Here is a 20,935-nt window from a genome sequence, read left to right as displayed (position 1 = left end):
TCCAATTCTAACCCAGGCTCCGTATTTGCATTGGATGCATTTCTCAAACGTCTTTTTCTCATGTGTGAACCACGAGAAATACACCAATATTTTGGAAATCCCTCTTCTTAGCTAGTCTCTGTTCTACTGCTTGCATCCTAGATTATGGCATGTCAGGTATGCTCTCCCAACTGCCAAGAAGCATAATTTTAAGGCGCATAAGATGCTTTCCATGGCTCTAGACAGATAAAGCATGTACAGGCAAGGAACTACGTGTGCACAGCAGTTCAGAGGATACCTAATGTCCATTAGAGTAAGTTAGGGAACAGCCTGACTAAAACAAAATCAAGAAGGCTAGGAATTGTAGGAAGAAACTCTCATGCCTTAGTAATGGTACAATGCTAGACATAATCTGCTCTTTACTGCTTTTATAAAAAAGTCAGTAGTAAGATGTAATCATTAATCAGAAGTCTCCACTTGCTATTTGGGCCCTGTGTGGGTAAAGAACACCAATGAAGTGTAGCAGTTATCAAAACAGGAGACAAAGAGAAATTCTGGAAAAGGATGGGGCGAGTAGATATTTGTACAAGAGTTCTGCATAGAGGAAAAGTAAGGAAGAATTTATCCAAGTGTTTCTTAGATAGGGCTATTTTGCCCTACCTAATACTCGATTTATCTTTGGGTGATATCTACATGTTCATATGCAGACTACATACTTGCACCCTACCTTCCAGTGACATAAAAGTGGCATAGCTTTTTCTTTTAATCACCTGTGTTTATACTATGTAACATACATTAATGTAAGTACGTAAAAATACTGATCAGAACTAGTGTAAAGGGAAAACTGTGTGACCTCTCCATCCCTTTTAAACGCATTAGTAGGCTTTAATAAAGTCAAGCTATACTGTTAGCTATATTAACACAATCAAACCATCCCTGAGGTATAAGGGAACTGTACATGCTAGAATGAGAGTACTAGTACACTTAAGAACTAAAAGAATTAAAAACCAGATGGTTACCACATTAAAAATTAAGCTTTTAAGAGTTCAGGAAGGAGATCAAGAGCCTGTAAAGCATATTTAGACAGTGAATACATACATATTAGGTGTGTGTTGTGGAACTAGCTTTATTTAAATTTTGCTGCAATGCAGCCAATACCTAGTTATGAATGCAATGAGAAACTCCTGAAGCAGATGATGTTATTCAGTAGAGTTTGAATATAAGACTATTCTTCCTGACATGCAGAGGAATATAGGCTTACCAAGAAAGATGTAACAGAAACATCAAATAATTAATTCTGAAAGAATGCGGAACCTTCATAGATACAAAGAGCACTGTGTTTCATTTGACCAAAACCAGAACACAATCCTGAAAGGCTATGAAGTTTTCTAGAAGTTTAGGATGTTCTAATTAAGTATAACTCTGTACTCAGTACTGGTGAGGCTGCATCTCGAGTACTGCACTCAGTTCTGGGCCCCTCAATAGAAGAAAGACACTGAAGCCCTGGAGTGTGTTCAGAGAAGGGCAACGAAGCTGGTGAGGGGTCTGGAGCACAGGCCTTATGAGAAGCACCTGAGGGAACTGGGACTGTTGCAGTTTGGAGAAGAGGAAGCTCAGGGAAGATGTTATTTCTCTCTACAACTACCTGAAAGACTGTAGTAAGGTGGGGGTTAGCCTCTTCTCAAAGGCGACTAGCGATAGGACAAGGGGTAACGGCTTTAAGTTGAGTCAGGGGAGGTTCAGGTTGGATATTAGGAAAAATTTCTCAAAAAGAGTGGTGAGGTATTGGAACAGGCTGCCCAGGGAGGTGGGAGTCACCGTCACCATCCCTGGAGGTTTTCAAGAGCAGACGTTGCACTGAGTGACATGGTTTATGGTGATGGGTTGACAGTTGGACTAGGTGATCTTAGTGGTCGTTTCAACCTTAATGATTCTATGCTATCTTGCAGGAATGTGCTGGTTTTTATTCTCAAGTTTTCTGACAGCATGAACATTTTACAAAATGTATATGGCCTGTGTTTTTAGCAACGTTTCTAAAAAAAAGTACACTTTTACAATGAAGGAGCAGAAAAAAAATCTGCTCATGCAAAGGACCATGTTCCCATCTCCTAATGGACTTAGGTGACTAACTTACCAAAATGCTTCTGTTTGAAGTCATGGTACTCGTCAGTCTCCCTTATTAGCTCTGAAACATGTCTGGAAAGATAACCAACAGGCAGATTCTGGTTTGCATCTTATCAGTGAACCTAAAACAAAAAATAATAATAATTTTGTTCAGAATTACTTTTATTCTCCACACCTCCAGAAACTTAAGCACTGTAAAACTTAAGTAGTGATATATTTGAAAATTCCACTCAGCTATTAAAGATAACATCCCAACTCATCATAATTGACTCCATACAAGATGGAACTAAGTGAAGGCAATTTTAAGATAAGGTCTAATCTACAAGAGCTTCTTAAGCTTAACAGTTAGAGCTCAGGTTATATTCAGGCATAAGTCTGAATCTCACTTAATTTTCTCTTGTAAGATATGTTTTTAGTGACATGCTGCTAAAAAAATAAAAATAAAAAATCATTGCTTAAAAAACTGAAAAAATGTCAATTCCTGAATTCCAAATTCTCACTATAACTGTAACATGAACTCTCCTTTATGGAAGAATACCCACATTAGTACTCAAGAACAGCATAGCTCATGCACTTTCACACTGACAAGAGGACTGTAAGAAAAGCAAAAATCTTTCGATTCTTATGTCTGAGTCAGTTGAGCACGCAACACAGCTGTCGAAAGCCTCAAAATACTTATGCTGTACAATCTTGACACATTAATTGTCCAATCCACTATTTAATAAAATCAATGAAGAATCCATATGAGTTGGTAACCATGAATCCTCTTCTCTCCAGAACAACATTAGACTTTTATATAAAGAATAAAATATTCTGATGATCTCTGCAAGGAATATGCAATTTACACATTCAGGTTTTCATAAACTGTTTTCTCACTGCTAGAAGATTCAGGCACAAGTATCTGAAGTAAAGAAATCCTGCTGCATCCCATGCAAGAAATCAACTGTTGGGAAAAAAACACCTACCTTCTACACTACGTCTTGTTAACTAGGAGTAATCCCAAGCTCCCTTTCAGAGCTGTTCAGAGGTTGTATCATAACTGCTCAATGCATTTAATAATACATCACTGAGCTGCAAAATCCAATTGTAGAGACAAAAATGGTTGCTATGTATGTAATCACTCCAAACATCCAAGCAAAAATAAACCTGCCTCTATTACAAAGTTGTTGTGAAGGTACTTTTAGTTTCAGGAAACTGGAACTACACCTAAAACATCATAATAATGGTGTTTTCTATCTTCAGATCTTTATACCTCTTCAGAATGTTAGATAGAAATGCATTTTCTCATTCCTCCTGTGTGAGAGATGTTAAAAAAAAAAAAAAAAGTGCTGGCAGAAGTGGAATGAAAACCAACAGTGAAAAAGCCTGCAAATGTCTTTGGTAAAATATCTTTTAATTAAGAAGCAAAGCACACCCATGATGGAAGCAGATCTGGTTTTTAGTATTTTTCAAACTTTACAACTTTCAAATTTCAAATAATGATACGCTTACACTTTTGTTAAGGAAACACAGCTTTTCAACATATCGTCAGTGAACTCTGGTTGCTGTGTTATTCACATATTCTCTCAATCTTTCTTAAGGTATGGCCCATTAAAAAACAATCAGGTTGGACTTACTATCTTAAAGGAAAATATTTAAATAACGCTAAACCAGCAAAATATAACTTCACTCATACTTCTTTTTCTCATGGTTCTGCACTCCTGAGGACATAAATAGCATTAATAAAATACTCTAAGTAGCAGCTCCCGTTGTTATTTGCCAAAACACCTAAAAAAGAAATTTGATGCAGCTTACAACAGATCCAAACAATTCACAATTAGCCTCACTGTGTCTTTCAAGTCAAAGGAAGTATATCAGGACCCTGAGTTCTAAGACACAATTTATTACACATTTTTTACTCAAGTACCTTCTACTGCAGGTACTGAATAGGCAAAACATTTGTTATTCTTCAAAGCACTGCACTGAAAACACACACGTGAATTTAAAAAAAAATGTTGTTCACACAATAAAGATATGTGTGAACTTAACTACATCTGTCCCCATTCAGACAGACATCTGTATATTCCCTGCCTGGACTCCGGCAGTTGTCTACAAACAGTTCTCTCTGCAGGGTGCTTTGCTGTGATTTGATTTTTAAGGGAGAAGTGGTATTTAGTCTTGCTAATTACGTTTTCCAGAAAATGCTTCTGACACATTCTTTGCCTCCTCAAAATCATTTTTATGATTATCAGTACAAATTGAGCTCCCAAGAATAGACTGTTTTCTTAAACACACAACATCAAGTTGAACAGACCAAAATGGAATCCATTTTCTTTTTTTTGTACATATTTTTTTCCTACTATGGATAAAACATTCTGTAAATCCATATTCCAGACATTGCTCTATTATCTTTTATGAATAGTATTTTTGAAAGCTGACGTAGAGTAAAATAAACAACAACTTCCCAAATTATAAATAATAAATTAAAAAAAGATAATCAATACTTAGCTTCCACCATCAAGCCTATCAACCCAAACTGCTTTGCTTCTATAAAGAAAGAAGTTTTATGCCTTTTAATCAGACTCTCAAGGCCAGCTGTGTTCTGGTTATCTCCTTCACATGCCGTGTGTCCTACAGCCTCTTAAGTACAATTCATCACTTCCCCTAGAAATTATGGTGACAGTGTTCACACTGTATTTTGTGTTCCTACAAACAAGTGCTCATTTCACAGATTAAAAGAGTTTTACTCCGACTGTAAACACAACCTACACATTGTAATACTGCTAGGGATTTCCCTTTGCTTCACTCTATCAGGGGCTTTACTATATCACTACACATTACAACCAGTGTACACTCATCTGTGCACATACGTATCCATAAATATACGTTCTACATGTTTACCCTCTGAAATACAAACCAAGGAAACGTTGTTGGTGACAGCCCGCTCTTCTGTCTATGCATTACTAACAGTAGAACAACAATGCACAATGGATTTCAATCACGAACTAAAAAGGGAAATATTCTGTGTATTTCCCCTTCTTCATATGCACAACTAAATCAGGTGTGTCTTCTTAGGATTTGTGCAGATAGATACAGTTTTCACATTGTTATAAATAATCACAAGAAGTAGTTAGCAGGGAACAAATGCAAAAAAAGCCTTACTGCTTTTGATTATCTATGCACTGTATTTCACAGCACTTTTTCCTCTCGTAAGTCAACCAGTTAGACACTGCTGAAAGACACAGCAACAGGAACAGAAAGCAAGCCTTAGAATTATTTCCTCAAAGAAACTAAAAGCAAACTAAAACAGAGAGCAATATTCAAACAATGTTATATTAGAAACGATATACCAGATTCTACCAGCTGGGGGAAAAATGGCAAACTAAGCATATCCCTTTAGGTCTCCCATTTTGTTAATTCTTCACAGGCATATCTACCTACACAAGACTTAAGCTGAAATCCAGTTTAATGTCTCCCTAGACTATCCTGGAGACATCCCATTTAAATATGTTCTCATTTTCTTCATGTCATGTTATGCGTTTCTTCCCTGGGAGTGCAGTGTGTTGGCCTGAGAGAGTAATGCAGGTAACATTTAGTATGTAATTGTACGGTAATAGTAGCATTTATCAACTCTGAGTTCCACTGGCACTATTAATTCTCACAGAATATACTCATGTAACTCAGGCCACACACTGTGGGACTCTGAAACACTGCAAACCATTTTTAACACCAAATAACACAGAAAGGGAGCAAAGTCAAGAGCAGTCAATCTGTACAAAGACCAGTGACTAAAATGAGTCTGCGTTCTGGTTCCAAGAGCAGCCCTTAGTGTTTTCTCTCACCCTCTTGAAAATATAGCACTCTGTAATCACAAAGGAGCAAGAAAAAAAAGAAGAATTATCCATAAAACACACTGGAGTTTCCCTTCCAGTGGCATCTAACGTTTCTGTTGTAAATTTTGCACTGAACATTCATTAATTCAACAGTAAAACAATGGAACAATCATGGAGTATAAAAGAAAATATTTTGTTTTGATTTTCTTTGTATAATCAGTGTAAAAATAGGCCTCTGAGCAGACACACTAGGCATTAACATATCTTCATCTAGCTCCAAGGATCTAGACTAAATATGTAAACTAAACGATGCATCAGCTAATATGTATCACTAAACTCAGATATAACTGCAAGAAACCAGAAACTGTCTCTAAAACTAGGGAAAATTCAGTTTACAAGAAGATCATCCTCTGCTTTTTACTAGCTAGTGGCACATGCTGCTTTAGCCTGAAATATTATTACATTTTTCAGAACATTACACTGAGTTCAGCGGCTGCTTTATCATAAGCATTCTAACTCATTCCAGCATGTGTTGCTGGAATAGCACGATACAAATCAAACTTGCATTCTCACCTGTACTCCTTAAATTCTCCTAAACTGCACTGCTGTCCTGAAAAAGTACAATGCGTGGATAAAATCAACGAACTCTGCACTGTTCACCACTAACAGCACACAGGAATAACCACACTAGGAACCTGAAAAGTTTAGACATATGAAAAAAGTTACACGTATGAATGGGTCCTTCACATCTCAGAGAGGCTTACCCTGACCAAACACCAAAAAGACACCAAATCCTAGTCAAGAGAAAAATCTGTCCTTGCAACAAGTGCATCTGTTGCCCAAATCCATTTTCCAGTTCCACTGCCCAGAAAGATGAGCTGTGCTTGCCTACCTGCCGGTCCGTATGCCAGCCTCTTGGCCTCTGTTCTTCTTGAAGGCCACAGACACCAACGCTCTGTCTAAAGCACGGCTGGTGGGAGATCTGCTGTCCTCAACCCGTGATAAGCGGCCCAAGGAGGATGAATACAGAAATGAGCTACAGCAGGTGGCTCAGAGAACAAGTTCACACGCGCCAGGCAGAAATCTGGCCTTTCTAGAGACCTGGGAGGATCTCAGTATCCACTCCTCCTGTGGAATGTGTTTAGTAGGCACGAACTGAGGAATTTTCAAAACTGCTCCTTTAAACAGAAGCTGATCAACTGGCATGCGCCAGGTTTGGTGGCTTCATAGTCTCAGGCTGAACAGCTTACCTGAGCCCTGACAGGCAAAAAGACATAAGAAAGCATTTCTGTAGTTGGATGCATGTTTTCTTCTGATAGTAACATGCTAGCTCGTGAATACCGTAAGATAGACGGAGCACCTCAAAACAGTTCTGCTACATGCATTTTACACGTTTTTATTTTAATTATCTGAGGAGAAAGAAGTTTAGAAGTTAAAATCCATTAGACTTGGAAGCTCATTTATCTACACAGAAAAGGATCAGCAATTGAAAAATAAGCAAAAAATATTTTCAATCATCAAAGTGACAGAGACTAAGGAAGAGAATATTTGTATTTTGTTTTAATATGCTATTTTAATATAATAGGTCCTTTGATATTTGGGAGTTCACTTAAATGGTTTAACATTCTAAACCGTATCTTCTCTGAACTACATCACACTAACAGTTATTCCCTCTACCATTTTCACTGAAACAGAAACCAAGTAAATAAACATTCAATTTCAGTAACTTAACGTAAAAATGGAGCTGTACCTTTGCCTTCAACCTCTGTCCATCTCTGCTGTGCCCAGGACTATTTTCGTTTGCCAGTGATTCCTTAAGCTATAAATGCACAGTAAGAGACACAATTGGCTGCACGACTGAAATGGCTCTCCGGAAGGAGGATGCAAAATCTGAACTGTCACCTCCAACTTTGTTTCTCAGTGACACCAAGGCAGAGTTCCACAAATAGCTGGGAAGTTATATTAAGAGGCTGTGTGATGTCCTGCCAGGGTCTTTACTAGGTCTCCAGAGCACAAAGGTTATACACTATTTATTTATAGAGGAGGATGATACTGTACAAACCATACGCGGTTTTAGTAAGCTTCAACTTCTAACCTAAGCACTTCTGTCAGTTTGTGGAATAATGACTGTACACCACATTTTCAGAAATGGTACTTGAGTACACCTGTGACTGAAAGGTGTCCTCTTTAGCTAATGTATGGTCTTGATTCAAGAAAAATCATCAGACACGTAAGTAAATCTCTCTTAATTTGGATATAGCTTACCTTGTGCTACGGTTTAAACCAAATATACAGGGGATTTCTGTCTCTTTTATACAGTTAGACTGAGCAGTGCTGACATGAGGATTACCTTTTATTATGTGTTTGTACAGTGCTTAGCACAGCCATATTGCTTTTCTCCAGACACACGACTTTCTCCTTTGCATATGCACAGCAAACTGAATGAAAGTGTAAGCACTGTAAATGCACCCTTCCCAGTGGTAACAAATGTGATCAGGGCTGGTAAGATTTGATTCTCACCCCAGTCATGCCATCCAGTAACTGTGGCCTCTTGGTCAGATCACTTCTGCCTTGACTCTGTTCTCCTGGGAAAGAGTAGGAGAGTGCTGATATTTGCTAGGCAGCTGCTGTGTGGCTTAATTATCTCCACAAAGAAAACAGAATTACTGCATATTATTGTTCAGTGACTTGAAATGCATGCAATGTCTGTCAATAAACCTAGCAAATCAATCACTATTTTGAGTACATACAAACATAGGCTGTTCTCCAAAAACCGAACACCTTTCCCCCTTTTTAGCTAAAGAAAGGTCCAGAGTGACTTTAAGTACTGCTGTGAACCCTGTCTTCACATAACCAGGCTGAAAAACTATATAGCATGTTATGCACCTCTCTCCAGATGCTGTTTTAATTTTAACACTACCAATTTTCAAATTTTACAAAGCCTTTAATAAGGCCTTATAAGAAAAGTTGAATATCAGTCTCAAGCATAAGAAAACACCTCATTTTAACCTGCCTGAAAAGCAGCGTACGGCTTCAAGAAAGGATTCGAACAGTCAGAATTACGTAAGTATTCTGGATTAAGATACCTCTGTTGTATCTGTATAGACCTTGAGTACACGAGACATAAATGCTCACCAGAAGATCTATAAAGTCACAGGTTTTACAACTTTGTATTTGAGATCTTTTGCTTAGGTTGCATTTATTTTGACAATAACAAGCATTCTGCCAATTCAACTTAGAAATAAACTGAATTCCTACCTTATTTGAAAAAATATAGCTATTAGTGATCTTCCTTATTACACATATCTGGCCATTTCTGGCCCGTGCCAATACCATAATCACACCGTTTGTGGTATCTTTTTACATCTTGACATTTTTTTGTTTGTTTTTGTTTTGTTTTTGTTTTTTATGGTTTCCATCTTTCAGTGCCAGCAATGTACTATTTATGGCATTTTCTTACACCTTGTCTCTGATGTCTTTTTTCCTTTCCATCTTTATGATGGCATTTTATTACTTCTGAGGTGTTTCTTTTCCCTTTACTGCCTGCCTCCTTAAAAAATACTACCAAAAAAAAAACCCAGAAACATGTATTGTTTAAAATACAGGATGAATACTGAGCATCCATATTCACTTCCTGTACTGAAACACAGTTTTTGTGCTACCTAAGGAAATTTAGCTGCAAGTAGATTTTCCAGTCGTAGAAACCCACTGCTGATGTCAGATCATGAAGAGAGCTCAGCACCAACCAATTCTAGCTTCAGTTTTTAGGTTCAGACAGAGCCAATAGAGCAGAGTATTTCTGAAAGTTCAGCCTTTTGTTCTACTGTCTAAGCAGAATGTAAACATTTTTGACCCTCTGGTCCTTATCTTTCAGTGCCCCACTGTGTCATGTGAGAATATATTAAAAAAAGTCCCAAGTTCTCCCAACCTTTATTTTTGCATAAAAGGAATTCAGGATATATGTGATCAAATACTGAACTACACAGAGTTTGAGTGTCAACCCAGAACTCTACTATGTCTCATTTAAGAGTGCTACTGTTATAAAGTATAATGTCACATATTTTATTTACTTTAATAATTTGCCAAAAAGAAGATTCGACATTTAAGTTTCAGTGGACTAAAACTTGCAAAGTCTGTTTGCATTAAAAAACCTCAGAATGAAATCAAGTAAAGAGGAACTCCCACAGGCAACCAAACTCAACAGTCTCTCACTGTCATACTTTTTAAGTATGTCTGGCTGGTCGTTTGGTTTTGCATAAGAAATCTTAGCAGTCTGCAGAACTGCATGTGTAAATAGTAATTTTAATACTTTGCTCTTTACAATGCTTTCCATTTGAGGCTTTTAACGTCTTTTACAAGCACAGCAAGGAGATGCACTTTTTATTTTTAGATGCTACAGAAGATGCTACAAAGGGGCGGCTGTTTCAGAAAAAAAAACAGCTCAGGCAGTCACAACTTTCTCATTTTCAGCTCTGCACTATGCCCACTCCAAAGGACAGATGAACCTGCTCTGTTTTCTCATCCCACCACTCAAGTGCTTGTTGATGGACAGAGACTACAAGGAACTTTTATTATATTATACAAGTTTCACCCCAGAAAGCTTAAGAACAGACTAATCTTAAACATGGCTTGTGACTTTTGGCAACATCCTGATTTATCCACCAATCTGCTCTACCAGGAAAGAAAGCATACGAACAATCTCTTAGAAGGTAGAAATATTGACAACTTAACGGTCTTTTGGATCTTTGTCTCTTTAAGTACTATTTGAGCATTCATTAACACACTCAAGGGAGATCTTGTGTCTCAATATGTAACAGACCGATGACTCCTTTCCTTGCTATATTTTTTAATGTCAGGATTCATGATGCACCTTTCCTCTTCAATTCCCACTTCTCACTCCTGGTCAGATCTCATCTGTTGGAGAGCTAAAAATTACTGAACTTAGTGATCTCAGTGAGATTCCAGTTGTTTAGGAGGAAGGAATGAAGGAAATCTAACACATATCAAATGACAGTAAAATCTGAAGTATATGGTGTTTATCAAGCAAGTAGGTAGATGTGATTTTCACATACATGTTCCAGCACAATTACATTTTATAAATACAAAATACCTCAAGAATAAAATGCAGACCCAGTAAACTACCCTAGTGCATACTTAGTCTGAAACATGGTAGTAGAGTTAAATATGCTTAAATGCTTCATTAAACTAGCACCTATCATGAGACTTCCGCTGTTATCAAACATGCCCATCCTTAGAACTGATATGGCACCTACAACATAAATTCCCTTGGAGTGCAGACCTTTTAGGTTAGTAGTTATCTCATTTACAAGGCTACCCTATCCTGGACTACTAAATTATGTTGACCTACCCCACTAAGCTAACATCTTCCTAGAATGACTCACATTTCAATATATAATCTCAATAATCCTTTACCAGCTCCGTTGTCAGATTCTATAATGCATTCTTTCATCTATAACTAGGAGGAGGAAGTTCCAAAACAAACAGGTAGTGGTTCTTCATAACATGTGTGTTAAGCTGAGGGACTCCTACAGAATAATGTAGATGTCCAGAGTTTACAGGACTCAGAGGAAGAGCATACAAGTTTATAGAATAGAAATCCACCGTGGTTACTAAATACAAAGAAACTATGCCTGGCTGAGTACATCTCTAGGATGGCTGAACACCGCGGGATAATTCAGCAGAAATATGATACACAATTTCCTTGTTCTTACTCACTTCCTTAGGCATTCTGTTTTGGCTAGAGCTGAGGACAGGTGACAGTTGGAAGGGGGGACAGCCCACCTCTCTGCTGGATGAGTCCCGGGACTCAGCCCGTGGGCTCAGATCTTCCATCCCTTCCTCAGGAGATACTGTAATGTGAGTAGCTCTTTGCTCCCTGCTGTGAAGAAATAGTCAGGAACAGGTCAACAAAATGTAAAATACTAAAGATTAAAGTTGATCATTCCTGTCTCAGTCTGTTGGCCAAATCTGAGCAAAAAATCTTTCAGCATTTTTTTAATTCTCTTATTTTCAGAAAAAAACTACCATTATATTTTCAGTTTCACCCCAAACTAACTCCACATGCAGTTTTAGAATAATGCATTGTTATGAATTTTAAGTATAGTTCACTGTAATACTCCAAACAGAAATTAAAACAAAAAGTTGGTGGCATTCAAACAAATCAGAACTCTTTGCTGACCAGCAATCTAGACGCCTCATAATATTTTTAGTGAAGACGTCGACCAGAAATGATTGAATCTGTGAGGATCACTCTTTTGTTTCTTTCGAATTCCAGTCTCCTCTTGTCAGAACTAGATGCAAGATGAAATTCCAGAAAAGTTTTCCTCATAAGGCTGCCAGCCGACTCTGCAAATTCAGCTGAATAACAGATTTCTGTGCACTTCTCTGAACAGATCTTCCTAAAGATTCCTAACAAGGTATGAGAATAAAATTAGAAAAGAGGTGGGGTGGACACGATTCAAGGAATGCAGAAACTTGACATATCCGTACGTATCACTTAATACTTTGCAAGCAGCCAAGTATTTATTTTCATCTTGTAGGTGGAAATTTAAAGATGCTGAATCTTGAAATGGATTATAATTGTGCCAACTGAAATTTCATTCAACAGGACTTGGCAATCAATTCCACCACTTATCATCCATAAGAAATTATTTGGCTTCAGCATAACACAAAGGACACAGTTACTTGGAAACATGGAAGCATGCTTTCAGTCTTCAGAATGGAAGGCAAATTTTAACATCTTAAGAAATCTACTGCATTGTTTAGATTGAAGGCGATAATTTTGCCTCCTCTCTTTATTCTAAGCAACGCAGTAGTTTCCTCAAAATGCTGAAAATTGCCTTTCATTACCAAAATTGAAAGCATGTTTATGTAGTTTTAGCTAGGTGGGAATACCATCAAGGTGCACAGATCCCACATACTGCTCGAGGTTCAGGGTCATACTCAGTGTTTTTATTTCATTTTTTTTTGAAGTACATTGCGAAAAAAATCAAGCCACTCTGAGGTTTGGAAGCCAGCCCACCTTTATATCATTTTTCATATTCATTTTCCTGTGGATTAAATCAATCCTCCCACTATCCATAAGAGACTACTGGGACCTTTCCTGTGAAACCCCTTCTTTTCCCCTACTGTACTTCCCGGTGATGATCTCATTCTCCACTCACATATCTTCACATCCCATCTGTAGGCTGATAAGTCATCAATTTACCCGTTCTTTCATGTCTCGTCTCATTTCATCTCATCCCAGCTCATGTCTCTTCTCTGGTGTTTTGTTGTCAGTTATATTATAACCCAAACTTAATTCACATCTTAAATTCTCTTCCTTCCGCACGTAACACTTTATTGTTTAATATATGATACTGAGGTCCAACTTCTGCCTCACAGAAGAAGGGGAAACAAAATCATTTATCTTTCTGAACATAAGCAAAAGAACCCAAACTTTTAGACCACAAGTTCTGGAACTTGCAATGTGAAAGCAGTCAGTTAAGTTAATTTTTATTTTTTTCTTCTTCCCCAGCACCCTCACCATATTTGGATTTTACAGCTGATATTTAACTACTACTGCTACATTTGCTTTGCTCAAGCTTGGGCTGCATAATAGGTGCAAAGATGTCATTTTGAAATCCAAACATCATCGTCAGCAGCAACCACACATCACTGTCACCATTCAACACTGAATCAATTTTAAAAAAATAGCCAATATTCCAGCACTTTCTGAAACCATTGCCATAGTTACAAGATGAAGCAAATAGGAATGAAAGAACTGGCTTATACAATTAACTGGAATAATCTTGCATCATGTCCTGCACTAATACTTCTTTTTTTTTTTACTAATACTTTCTACACTCAATGCAGAGTTTTTTGGAATGAGACATACTAGGGCTTTAAGAGTGAAGTTTTCCACTCTGGAAAGTTCCACTTAGAATGCCATCGTCTTATAGAAATACTGTGTTAATATACTGATTTCAAGTTGTTCAGGTCCCAAAATCACAGAAAACTTCAGAAATAGAACTACTCCTCTGAAAACTAAAATGAATAAAAATTTCTCAAATGTAACAACAGTCGTGAGTAGTTTTATTATAACTGCAATTTATTTAGAAAAACAGATACTGGGATACTTTTAGAAGTAAAAAAGTTTTGCAGCTAAGTATTATGTGCAATTTTTTCCTCAAAGAAGGAAAAAAGTTTCCTTTCCAAAGCAGCTTGTTACTCATTGTTATCCAAATTATATATAGTTTGAGATTTCTAAAAGGAAAATCTGACTTTTAGATTTTTCTTATTTTGAGGGAATCAGATGTGCTAAAATGATCGCAACCTGACATTCAAAGTCAAGTTTATTTTCCCCATGCTTATGAGCTTTTGAACTAAGTAAGGTCTGTAATTCACATCTAACGTACAGGATATTTGATTTGACCACCAATTTTTCTCCTCTGGCTACAAAACTCGCTCTTAATTTCAGATTATAGAATATTCTCAGATACTATTCTTCCTATCTATTGTCAGCAGAATTTGGATAAGGCTCATTTCTCCTGTCTTACAGCATGAACTCTTTTCAATGAAACGTGTAACTGAGTAGTTAAACACTTTAAAAGTTAAAATGATTTAGATACAATTAATCTTTCTTATAGGAAAATAATATCACTCTTGAAAGTTGAAGAGAAACATTTTCTAATTCTACATTACCAGCTTCCGACAGCAGTTTCCTGCTCTTTTCTTCTGGTTCCAAAATCAGACTGGGGATATTTCTGAAGGCCAGTGGTCTGGCTCAAGGTTCAAAAACACTTGGAAGAAAACCAGGAACTTTTGTTGCTGTCATTATATTTTAGGATGATGCTACTAGCAACTGCTTGCATTGGAAGACCAATGTTACGAAAAAAAAAAACAACAACAAAAAACCACCACCACCCAAACAGCCAGTAAAGACAAAATGAGAATGCTACACTATCACTCACTGATCCCACACCTTACATCTGTACTATGTGTAGCAAGATCAGGTGCTTCAGTTATGCATGCAAAGCATCCGAGGCTCACTCAGATGAAGTAAACTGTACAAAGTCAAACCGGCAGTTGAATAGCAAAATTCAGAAGAGTACATCAATATTCTGTCTACCAACACAGGGCCAAAACCACCGGAATGCACACACAATAAAATGTGAACTTGAATAAATATCTGAAAGCTGGTACAGTGTATAGTTTAGGAATTGAAGAAAATATTTAGAGTGACATTGTTATGTACTCGTATTTACTTTTCAGACAGTCACATATGGCGTAACATTTAACAAGGGTGATTTTTTGCACGATACTGACACAGCTGTCAATATACACCCTTTGGAGGTACCTCTGCTTCTGCTGGTGGTTTTTTTTTCAGTGTAAAATATGTGATTACGAACAACAGTTTGCAATGTTTGTGATAATCATTTAATTACTATAATGAGATAATGTAAGACTGTAATGATTATAATAGTAAAACATTTTCTTAGGATGCACGCTGTATTGATGCATTCTGCGAACAATACTCTTACCTTTATGCCTGTCAGCAATCCAATTTGCTTCACTACATTAATTAGTTAAAATAAATAAAAATATAAAAACAGTCAATATCACTACACTATCATTGTAATACAAAAATGTATGCGGTTACACGCTGTTAAGTCATTAGTTTTCACATCTATAGCAGACCTGTCATCACCTGCTCACAAGAAGCTTTGAAAAACAATCACATGATCTTTCTCCTTGTTTCAGTGAAGTATAGACTAAACAGGCACCTGTACTACTTCTCCCTTTACACCAGTAAAAGAAAGATCTATTTTTCCTAAACCTAGAAATCAACAACCTTGCTCTAAACCATCCTTGCTATCCAGCTAGGAAGTCCAGTTTCTACAGGGGAAGAACTGCAAATGCCAAACCTTTCTTCAACTGTGTTCAAGATGTTTACACTATTTAAATCTTAACAAAATCCTTGAAGTACACAAGGCCTTCTGTCACCTCTCGGCACTCAAATGAGTTTCACCCTCATGGTAGCCTCACCCATGGCTTGCTCAGATCCCAAGATCTAATTCAGTTCTCCAGGGATCACAGTGCCTTCTTCAGATGTTGCCTTTTCACTTTTCTCCCGTGGAAATCAGGAGAGAACCAGCTTTATCCTCAGCAATTTAGATTGCTGTGAGTACTCTGGGTAGTAATAAGGTAAAATCTGACTTAGCTAACGGATAAGATAGAATATCCAGCAGACTAAATATGTATTGAACTGCAAGCTGCAACTCTTAGACAGTACCTGTTCAATCACAGCTTCATCTGTTCGTTGCAGCTTTAATGTTTCTTGTGACTTTTTCATTCATTTTCTGTTGTTTTATCATCACCTTTTGTGAGTTAACACAAATATTTACCCTCAAGCCTGTAAACTGCAGAGTACCTTACATCATGCAACAATTACTGGTATACATAATGAAATCACGAATACCTGAACACCTTGCAGATCAGTCTCTAGTATGTTCTTCTTGTGCATCTTGAGTTCATTTTGCCAGACTACTACAACATCCTTTTCCGGGCAGCCTGAGACAGATAAAGTGTAACAGCAGAAGAAAAAGCTATGTGAGCATAAATTTAGTCAGAAAATGCAGAATAAACACACCAAAAGCCAAAACATCATAAAATAAACATTTAAGTACTGTTACCCCCTACAGCCTGTTTTACTGATAAATATGACATATCACGCAGAGCAGATAAACAAGAAACAGTAAACAAGCCATGTCATTTCATAGAAAATGATGGAAAATATTTCCACTGTTCCTTTAAGCGGTGGTTTTGAAGTTTTTGAACTGAGCTGCACTCAAGACTATTGGCAGTGCTTGATGCATTGCTCAATTTATAGATATTCTTTGCCCCTCCATCTTTCTCCTCTAGTTCAGTTGAACCAGAAAAGCACGTTAGCTCAAGTGTAATGTCTCCCTTATCATATACAGACACCTCACTGCCTTAAGACCGCTGACCCAGAGTATACACACTAGAGCAAAATTACTCTTGAAAACAAATAAAAACTTTCCCCCATTCAGGAACTGGGAGAATCAGAAGCCATTTGCAGCATGCTAAGGCCAAAGCATCTGCCATATATACCAGCATAAACTTGCTCTGAGTAGACTGCTCTGCCAGTTCATACCAGCAGAGAATTTGGTCAATGCATGTGTAACAAATCACTTCTTTGAAATATCTTTATCAGAGTAAATACCAGAGAGAGCCCTTTTCTCTCCAGGACACTGAGAAGTTTTTTTTCTTTTTTTTTTTTTTGTGAAAGCAACAGATCACTGATATTAAAATGAAGATCAATCAGTACGCACCCAAATACTGAAACTTCACGTAGATCTGGATAAAAATAAACTACACAGGGTTATTGCTGACGTGGCCTACACAATTTTAGATTCACATTCATCTGAAAAAAAATAGCAGTCCGTGTGATCCGAGTATTAAAATCCCTTATATCCCACGTACTACAAATACATAATTTATACATATATATATATATATATACACAGTGTAAATTGCAGCGAGTAGCTGTGTATAATACTTAGTTTTTTATACCTTCATAAGTTCGCAGTCACTGAAGGCAAGCAGTCCCATCGACCAGGCACTGCAAGGGGCCTAATAAGCACATGTGTAACTCCCTACCACACACTGCTGCTGCAGGCCTCTGCCTCACCTGGTTACAGCAGATCACAGACTAATGTCTGAGGTGCTCAAAGGTCTCACAGCAGCATGCAGGTCTCATTCAAATTCAGCTCCAGTAGCAGATGACTGACATGTTAGATCTCGGTTTGAATCACTTCTATCTGCTTAGTTTTGTCTTAATGGTAGTATCAGAATCTGCACATTTCTCAGACAGGGCTCTAAAACACATCTACTGTGCAGATAAAGGACTCCTGATACAAGTATTCTTTCATTAATATTGGTAAGTTTTAATCTCTCATGAATAGTGACACAAGCCTGAAATTTTCAAAACTTGGGGCTCTACAATTTTAGATGTCATCTTCTGTAACAACAATTCCTGAAGATTTTGGCGCCCTCTGAGGACTCCTGAGGCTGACCATCCAAAATCACTAATTATTTTACAATCTGAAGGCTAGACACCTCAGTGAAAAGTTCTGGAAAGGACACTATTTGGAAGAGATGAGATGATTTACACATCAATGACATCCCACAGAGTTCAAAACCACATCCTTCCCTGGTAGCCAAATTCGGCCATTAGCAACAAGTACATAATCTCAATAAAGTAAACCGTAGGGCTAGAGCAGTAAAGGATAGATAATGAAAACTCTCTGCACTGAGTAACTGCAGGGAGTCTAAACTGAAGATCTAATAATTGGTCTTATCTCTATCAAGGTGCAACAGAATAAGCTGAGAAGTGCAAGAATGTCTGACAAGGCCCTAAGGCTCTTTACAGCTTGCAGTGAAGCTTCATTATTGTGAAGAATTTTAAGGATCATCACATGTGGAGAGAACAAGAGGAATTTATTTTTCCTGCCATGCTGCTGATATGGATATATGCAAGGTGCACTAATGTAGATAAGACACACTTCTCCCTTCATACAAGCCACAACAATGCTGAAGTTTCACTGTTGGGTTCTCCTTTACATGTCTTCTCAGGCACGTAAGCAACAGATGCATGAAGAATGGCTCCTGGTTGTGCTGAAGGTCAGCTGCCTTGTGGTGAAGTAGCCCAAAGAAAAACTCACTTCGAAGAGAGAACTCCTTCTTGAAGTTCCTATGTTTCCAATTGCTCTGACCATGCCGTTAGTATATTCCTGCAAGCGTTTAGATTAAGAGATTTATTGGTGCTTATAAAGATCTAACTGCAGCTAACACATCGCCTTCCAAACTGAAGGAAACATTTTGCACAGTGGGAAAAGAAACGGTCCTTTCTTCCCTAAGCTTTAACATAAGCTGAATGGTAGCAGGTAGGAATGCAGGCATGCACCACAGCAGTTTCTCTCTGAAATACGCAAATGATATGGTGTCATGACAAACAGAAGTCCATTTTCTATCACTGATATCAAAAGATCCTTCTTTGTCTTCCAAAAGAGTTTCAGTGCATTTAGTTCACAAACAATTGTGCTCTGTTCTGATCCAGACCTTCATGAGTTACTTTGGCTTTTAACAAAAATGGCAGGGAGACTTCCACAGAAGAAGCAGAGCAGTAAAATAGTGAGACTTAAACTGGCCACACCTGAGTAACAGCACAGTTTGCTTATGGTGAGATACAGCTACCATGTCATCTGTTACCTATTCAAAGCATCAGTTCCTTCAGGGTAAGCTATAATCAAGGCATATGAAGACATTTAAACGAGCAGGCTGTAGCTGATCGAAACCACGCTCTGCAAGGCAACAGAGTGGAGCTCACTTTGAGATGGCTGTACAGTACAAGTATGTGTCAATATCACGTTTACATTTTGCCTTACAGTATCTCAGGCATGTTGAACCCACAGCACATGGGCCACATGCAGTCCAGCACAGCTCATAGTGCGGCCTGCTCCCTGCCCAGCACCATCACTGCAGCAGCTCTTCCCCACCAGGCTGAACTATGAACCCTATCTGGGTTGAAAGCAGGGCATGGGGTGCAGTGCAGAGCCAGCTCAAATTACTGCAAGTAAGTTGGTGCAGTTTGATACACTGGCTGAACACAGTCCTGTGAACAGCAAAAAAATATGAAGCCGTGCTTTCCATTTTGATAAAAAAAATTGAGAAGAGGTTTCAAGATTGCTGAAAAAAAAATGAACCATTTTTTAATTTGCGACTCCATTTTCATTCTACATAAATACATTATTTGCGAATTTTCAGTCCAAATGCATAGAGTTCCAATTAAAAACGGGATCACATCTCCTCACCAGACTTTTATACAACCTCTCTTAACAGACAGAAATAGCCCTTACTCCACAAGTCACGCCTTATTCGTGCCATCACTTTTTGACAGTACATACATTTGTGAACAACTGTTTTGAAGGATGAAGCATGGGAAGAGTAAAATCTCACAAGAAGTCTCTACTGAACACCTTGAGAACTAAGAATTGCAGCCACTGCCATTGAAAGAGACTGATGCATTGGTTTCACATAGACAAGGTCAAATATCCCTCCAGTTTTATGTTTTCATTGCTCTTTTTTATATGTTTTAATAAAAAACAATAAAAAATAAAATGTTCTGTTACTTCTTATATACATTTACTATATTATATATTGAATGAGGGCTGCTCTGAAAGTATTGCCTTCTCTTTTATTATATTGGCCCATGACGTCAGAGGCAGATCTTGGTGGTATGGCAGCAGAGGTTGAGCCATCCCGCCACTGTTCCATTAAATTTTGTTGCCTTGTGACAGATGGCAGCAGAGGGGCCATCTGACAAAATGGCATCTGACACAAAGATGTGGAAATGAATTCCTCCACACAGAAGAAAATGGTACCCACTGACATTCACTGATGCTTGCTGAACATTTATGGAGACTGAACAGTGGATGTCAGCACAGTGAGGTGAGAGGTAGTGCATTTCAGCAGTGACCACAGTAGGTAACCTCCACTAGTATAGAATTTCACAAGTGCAGTGTTCAAGCTCTTGTTCATTGCTGGCAAAAATGCACAGCTAATCATGGTGACTATGTTGAGAAGTAGTAGCTGAGAACTTGCTCAATCACAGTTATTGTGCTCTTTGTAACTGTTGATGTTTCCATGGAAATAAATAGGAGGCATTACTTTTGGAGTAACCTAAATAAATCCTACGTACCTACATAAAATTCCTCTTCACTCTGCAGCCCAGGCAAGGCAAAAGGTTGGATACCCATGCAGAATCTACTTCAGAAAATAACAGTAAGCTCTGTTTATGAGGATCATATATCTCTACAGGTAAAGTGTGCTTCACTGTCCTATTTTAAGGCATGGTCATTACTAGAATAGACTCAATTACTAGAATAGACTGGATAGATTTCATGGATGTTTTGCTGAGCAAGTAGGGCAAATGCTTT

General features: G+C 37.9%; 1 protein-coding gene across 35 annotated transcripts in view; it reads right to left on the bottom strand.

The window, feature by feature from the left end:
* The window catches only part of PPARA (peroxisome proliferator activated receptor alpha), a 278,561-nt gene that overhangs the window by 117,269 nt on the left and 140,357 nt on the right, over nucleotides 1-20,935 (bottom strand). For 28 of the 35 annotated variants that reach the window (XM_046942389.1, XM_046942408.1, XM_046942370.1 and 25 more), the window contains 2 exons: nucleotides 16,396-16,487; nucleotides 2,114-2,225 (listed from right to left, as the gene is read on the bottom strand). The gene's annotated coding sequence lies outside the window, so the exon portion shown is untranslated. Of the gene's footprint in view, nucleotides 1-2,113; nucleotides 2,226-3,068; nucleotides 3,175-11,651; nucleotides 11,815-16,395; nucleotides 16,488-20,935 lie in introns of all 35 variants that reach the window. The other 7 variants (XM_046942569.1, XM_046942491.1, XM_046941966.1 and 4 more) reach the window with 2 other exon arrangements.

The sequence above is a fragment of the Gallus gallus genome, chromosome 1, assembly GCF_016699485.2.
Source record: "Gallus gallus isolate bGalGal1 chromosome 1, bGalGal1.mat.broiler.GRCg7b, whole genome shotgun sequence".
Lineage (NCBI taxonomy): Eukaryota > Metazoa > Chordata > Aves > Galliformes > Phasianidae > Gallus > Gallus gallus.
The sequence above is the reverse complement of the archived record's forward strand: the minus strand, read 5'-3'. Positions and strand labels throughout refer to the sequence as shown.